The following is a 7,267-nucleotide window of genomic DNA, read 5'->3' on the forward strand; positions in this document are numbered from 1 at the left end:
GTAACAGCGGCGCAGCTCATGGCCTTTGTGATGGGAGATGAAACAGATATGCACCTGCAGATGGATATAAATGATGACAATGAGGCTTTTAAGTCAAACTCGCAGCAGCATCAAAGGGAGCAGAGCCAGAGGAATGTGGAGCCAGATGTAAGCCGCGGTGACAAATGTATTCACACCATACAGTCTATGATTCACACATTCAGGGATTGGAGGACATGAGTGGCAGTGGTTTTTGCTTTAATTTATCATCATGAAGTATTGTCTGAATCCCAATATGGCTACAGAATAAAGTGACGTTCGGATGAGCCCCTCTTTCACTGTGCAATTTTGGAAAAAATGAAGGCTTGGTCATTTTATTCTGCCTCCATCAGAGCACTGAGATTGTATTTCCTGCTTAAAGCCCAACGATTCTATGCTTAATTGTTAAAACCAGTGATCTACTGAAAGGATGATTTCCTGTAATCTGCATGTTTTGCATCCTTTAACAGTGACGTCGATTGGAGCCACGCCTCTGTGTTGCACATTACATGTGCCAAATGATGGACATTCCTAGACATGAATCCCAAAACGTTTCGTTTATGTTCTCCACTGATCTTTCTAAAAATGTTATGATGATGATCATGATCTCTGCACTCTGTCAATTGATGCCTTTTGGTTGTTGTTTTTTTTGTCCCATCAAACTAGCCAAAGAAATAAAATAAAGGCACTCAACCGTTTCTTTGTCATAATAAAACGACTGGAATGAATGGAATATAAAGTCCCCCAGCTTGTCTCTTGAGGTCGTGTGTATTAAGATGTTCTTTTAAAGTGAGAGGGCCGGGGAGCTTCAGCAGGCCTCCAGCTTTTCCTCGGTCTGCCCACTTTCTTCTCCTTCCTAATGATCCGCCGCTCCAGATGACAGGCAGCTCCTCCACCGGCTCCCATCATTATCTCTCTCTTCTACTGCACGCGCGTGCCACGGCGAGGCGCGTGCACGAGCGCGTATAACGTAAGCTACGGAAAAGGACATGTAAATAGATCCGGTGGGTAAAAATGAGCGCTGAGCAAACCCACGCTGCAAACAGCGATGATGAACACACGCGAATAACGGCCGCTAAATAATAGAGCAGAAACAATAACTAGAACGTTTGCTTGAGCGGTGAATACACTCATCACGACACGCAGGTGTGTGATACATCTCGGCCAATGAGAGCCGGGGGAAAAAAACACATCTGAGAAAGCCAATCACTTCCCCCCGATGATGAAATTAGAATTCTTCACAGTCGCTGAATAATAACTTCCGTCTCTTTGATTTGAATATGACATCCAGGGAAAGGCCTGTTTTTTGGAGCACAGATGGCTTTGTTATGATCAGTCGTTTCATCCCGGTGCTGGTATTAAATCTGCTTCATCGTCCTTCCATTCACTCCATTTCCATTCACTGCGATCCTTCATCACTCACATTCTGGACTCAGCAAAAAAAAAGAAGAATAATAATCAAGCACGAGGTCAGTTTTGTGGTATAAGTACATAGTTATTCACAAAAGATATGAGGCTGAGGCTTGTTGTATCATGTAACACACTGACACCTTGTGTGTACATTGTGTCATAACTTGAGAATGAAGCAGCAAAGGTCTTTGTCGTGACATAACAAGCACATAAATCAGTACACACAGTACATTTGCTCCAGTACTGCACTTTAGTGGGAAGTTCTAAGGTATTTGTATTTTATTTGAGTGCCACATTTAAGTGCATTTTCTATTAAATATAATGAATCACAAAATCCAAACCTAAAACTACAGGAAATCAGGTTAACTCTGAACATTTAAAACAAACCGCAAGACTAAAAATGAGGCAGAAACGACTAATGTATGTTACATAATCACCCGGTGGCCACTTTATGTAGCTATACAGTGTCACATCAAAAGCAATTCATTACAACAGCTCAGCTCAGCCATAAAGTCAGAGAAAAAGGAATAAAAATAATCGTTGATGAGTATTCCAGAGTGAGGCATAAGGACATCAACATAAAATGTGTAAACAAATAATTCAAATTAGAATAAAAGAAAACAATAAAAGAGAACAGAGAACATAAAAGTAGCAAAGGAAGACACATTCACATGCACATCAAACACGTGAGCCATTAAGTATTTACCAAACACGCTGTAATTTGTTTGTATTTTCATGAGAGCACATTCCATGTTCATCTGTTGTAAGAATGATAAGAAGCTCTATTAACAAAATGGAGGCAAATATTTCCTTTCACTATGACTGTAAAGCCACAGTGGGCTGAAGAATATCAATCAAGTCCCCCAAAAATGTATCCGTGTAATTACATAATTTACAGTCTTTGAGCATCTTCAACTGTTCCACCATCTGCAAAAAGCAACACAACAGCTTAATCAATTGTACTAATGGCATCCAGCAACATGCAAGGCCTCGCGTGGATCAGACGCTCCATTTCGTTAGATTTCACAGCCAGAGGTTGCGTATATGTGCAGCTCCGTGGAGCAGCTCAGCCTCTGGGCATTGATTTTACTGCTGCCTTGCGTAGGATGGTTCATGTCTGCCCCGGTCTTAGATAGAAACAAAACACCCAGAATCCTGTGCAGCACAAAAAAATATATATATTTTTCTGTCCTTGTTTATTTTTTCTTCTCTTGTTCTGCATGTCAGTCTGTCCAAATAAAACACTTTTTATATCAAACAGCATGCACTATGCTATGCTACATGTCTGACATATATACACTATATTGCAGTAGTACCTGCCTGACTCTCATATGAACTTAAGTGACGTCCCATTATTAATCCATAGGGTTTAATATGATGTCGATCCACCCTTTGCAGCTTTAACAGTTTCACCTCTTCTGGAAGGCTTTCCATAAGGTTAAGGAGTGTGTTGATGGGACTTTTTGACCATTCTTCCAGAAGCGTATTTTTGAGGTCATACATTGAGGCCTGGCTCTACACTCTCCACTCTAATTCATCCCAAAGGTGTTCTATCAGGTTGAGGTCAGGACTCTGTGCAGGCCAGTCAAGTTCATCCACACCAAACTCTCTCATCCATGTCTTTATGGACCTTGCTTTGTGCACTGGTGCACAGTCATGTTGGAACAGGAAGGGGAACATCCCCAAACTGGTCCACAAAGTTGGGAGCATGGAATTGTCCAACATCTCTTGGTATGCTGAAGCATTCAGAGTTCCTTTCACTGGAACTAAGGGGCCAAGCCCAGCTCCTGAAAAACAACCCACACCATAATCCCCCTCCATCAAACTTTACACCTGGCACAATGCATTGTATTGATGTGTCTTGCTACATTTCACTCTATTGAATGTGGTTCCTGTAGAGATGACGATAAACTTGAAACACTTGAATCTTAAACAAACATTCGTAATTACAAAAAGGATAATGATTTTGTTGATCACCTGACTTTTCCAACACTTCAGCTTATGATAAAATACCTCCAATATGAATAGTTGGTTTTAAATATTAAAAAAATGTTAAGCTATAAAAGTTAAGCTAAATAACTTTAGCCTTTGTTGCTTAACAATGTTGAGCTGAGCCTGATAGGCTGACCCTGAGGTGATATAAAACGCCTACTGCGAAGGCCCCAGTATTCATCAAACAAAGTGATTTTTGGAGTGTCGGTAAACACCCCCTCACCAGAACTGGGAGGGTTTCCTGTAATCTTTCCAAAACCACAAAACCAGCAATATCGAATATGTACTCCAGGCAAGCTGCTCTGGACAGTTGGCCTATTTTTACTTTACAAAGGCAAGAACTGAGTGGGTTTCTAAACCATTTTCACCTTCAGAGCTGAACTATAACGGACTTTCATACGGTCTGCCATGACTGGCATTTTCCCCTTACCAATGTTGGCCTTCGTTTTGACTCCCCAAATAACTATTAACAGAATTAACCAAGGTAGATCCTAAATTAATTATACATTGTATCTAATACAAATATCCACTAGATGGCACTGTTGAATGTTTCTCATTTCCCAAGAGAGAGCAAGAGTAGCGTCTGAGGTAAAGTGCTACATTTGCAAGTCTTTAGTTATCACATTCATTGGTTGGTGTTTTCCTAGTTAATATTATAGTATTAGTCTATAAGTCACCCGAGTATGAGGGCGTAATTGTAGGAAATATATGGTTCTGTTACAAATCTCGCGAGGCATCGCCGTTGGTATTCTCCAAGGAGAGTTTACGCGTTTTGCGTTGGTGTTCTTGCGTCTGTCACACGCCGTTACGTCCAATAATGTGCGTATCCCGCTTGTAGGTACAACTACTACAATTGCTGCTTGCTTTACAGAACGGAGAGTGTTGAGTTTGTGAGAGGCAATGTCAAGCGGAGAAATATTGGGTAGTGAAGCGGACGGGAACGGCGGAATAATGGGTGAGTTTCGTCGGGTTTTTTTTTTTTTTTTAAGAGTTTCTCTTCCGCGTGAACCATGAACCCCCTTCCCAAGTCTCATCGTTTACTTGTTGAATAGTTAGCTTAATTGTTTAGCCGACCGTTTCTGCGCCAAGCGGAGTGAAAATGCTCGGACGTAAAGAGTGAACCCGCTCCAGGAGTTAGTCATTTCTGTGTTTAACGTTAGCCTAGCCCTCGGGTAACTAGGGCTCATTCTCACCAAACTTCACGTTTAAAAAAGCAGATAGTTTGCTCTCGTTGGCTCTTCGGACCGCGTAGCTACGCACCTCGGGGTGGGGGGAATGCTGTGGTTTTCCGGTGTTGTTTGTTTTATCCGTAACCAGTTAGCCTCGTTTAGGTGTTGCTCGCTACAGCCCAGCGTATTGTGGTATCACTACCAGGTTATTGTCAACGTGGTGGGAATAGTGAATACCTCGGACTGGTCGAAAAGTTTCCTGGCTTGAAACATTAGGTGTTGCTCTGCGTTACCAACGTGTGGCGAATTGAATGACTTATGCTAAGACAACGTTTAGCAGTTAGCGTCAAGTGAAACGCCCGAGCACAGAAACATCTCCAGATTTGTTTGTTTTTATGAGAGGAGTTTAGCTATGAACTCTTAAATACTGCACATTTATCATTTCAACTACAGTGCCGTAGTTGTTTTTTTGAAAAACGTGAGCCTGGCCATTTCCTGTTTCTGTCATGATCGCGAGTAGCTAATTAACGTTGTCGAGCCTGCTCATTACAAGAGGAGTGTAAACTTTCTGCTGCTGCAATGAAAACCCTCCACACCGCAGTTGTGTGGTAGTTGAGACTGCTAGCTTTTGGACCAGAAATAGGATTGGACAAGTAGCTGAGAGTGTGAGGACGAAGCATACACTAGAGCTATCCTCCGAGGTGGTAAAACAGGTCGGCTCGAAGTGCTGAAAGCAGAAAACTAGACGATCTACATCAACAACCACAGAAATACAAGATTGGTAGTAGCCGTACAACCATACAGTTGCTGTAAAGAAGAAGAACTCCCTGCATTGATTAAACCTCTCATGGGAGTGCATCTCGCAGTAGAAGCCAAGTTGGCATCTTGTTTGTGCTGTTTGCATAGTGGCAATGACATAGCACAGATGGGCAGGTCAGGCATCCAGCCAGACAGAGAGAAAGAGAGTGTCAGATGGCGTGGCAGTCAAATACCGGGGGGAAGTCTGCGATGATGACAGAGTTTGTTCAGGTGTCATATAATGTAGTGTGGCCTCATTGTTTCTGAGGGCATTAATAGGAATACATTATTTTCCTTTGTCTGTATGCGGTGAGAGGCCTATGTCAGGTTTGCAAGGTCTTTACAAGGAGGTTAAAAAATCTGTTAATAAAGTCTGTTTTGGACATTTGTTTGTCATGTTTGTGGTCTAGCTTTTACTCAATTTAGTAATGGTTGTATGATGGATGAAGTCTTCAGCATTGTTTGCTCTCTTGCAAATAGAGAATAAGTTAAATGCTTAAATAAATGCTGCGCTGTAAGCTCCAGTATACTCCAGCGTGTGCATTGAAAGTGGCTGTGAGTTGTATTTTGACTCATTTGCATGCCTTCTCGTCTGATTTCACACCACAAATTTGTGTGTTCGAGATAAGATTTGAAAGTCATAAAATTAGATCTATTTAGGGTTGCATTGTGTTGTGAACGTGAGAATGAATAATTACATAATATATTATGTGAAGAGACAATGACATAATGGATATGGTTGGGGATCATTTGTTAAGTGTTGTACGAACAGCTTGCCTTATCTTTAGGCAAATAAAAATTACATCAACAGGATTCAAGCTTTTTAATGAATTGCTTTGTATACAAAAGCTAAAACAAACTCAGTGATATCATTCAAACATAGCTGAATGCATGGCATTTAGGCAATGCTGTGGCCCAATAGCACCTCTAGGGCATGAGATCCTGAGAAACATCTGTTAATGCGACAAGTACGCTGCCTAAATGAACTCTGTAGTATGTATATTGCGTGCGGGGTGCAACGCTACTGAGTTACCATGAAGCATCACAGGGACAACTTGTGATTTGAAAGATGCACAGCACATAGTACAGTGCAGAGTTTGAGTTAAGGTGAACTCTTGGTGAATGGGAATGTTTTAATCAACATGCATCATGATCTTAAACTGCCTACTCTTCTGACAGATACTGAAACATTTCGACACAATACCCATTGGCTTTGTCCAAGGATACACTTGTTATTTTTACCACACAGGCCTGATCCCTAACTAGTCCTACTAGTTTAGCTACAAGAAAAGTAACATTCATCACATCAGCACAACAGCTGCCTATCAGTGCATATCTTCCAGGTTTACATTATGGCACTAGCCAGCTGTTTAACACAGTACCTGCTGATGAAAAGTGGCATCCGTCAGTGAAACACATGTGGTATGTTGTTTTTGTGGCACACAGCATGGACATATCACTGTTAGCCATGCTTGTAAGAATATGTCATATGCAGGTGGTGGGATTTAGCTGGCAAGTCATGTTTCCATGCCCCACATGCCAGTCGAGCAGCAGCAACATACCACTAGTCAAAGCGGCACACTATGAATCAGCATATGACCCTTCTAAACGTTTTGTGTTGAAATGGGTTAAATATAAATAAGCTAAGCGCAAACATTCCATAGACCTCTGAAACTCTGTCTATTCCCAAAGCTAAAAAAAAAAAATCTAATTTGGGACTTTTCTGACGCAGTGTCAATGGAACCAAGTCATATCAACAGAGAAGATTGGAAGAATAATAATTTGGCATGATGCACAAAATGTCTGAGCTCTACTAAGGTCGTGGGAAGTGGTCTTTGGTGTCCTCTCTGCTGCTGCATGCATTCATATTGACTGCTCGA

Source organism: Eutrigla gurnardus (assembly GCF_963514095.1).
Source record: "Eutrigla gurnardus genome assembly, chromosome: 17".
NCBI lineage: Eukaryota > Metazoa > Chordata > Actinopteri > Perciformes > Triglidae > Eutrigla > Eutrigla gurnardus.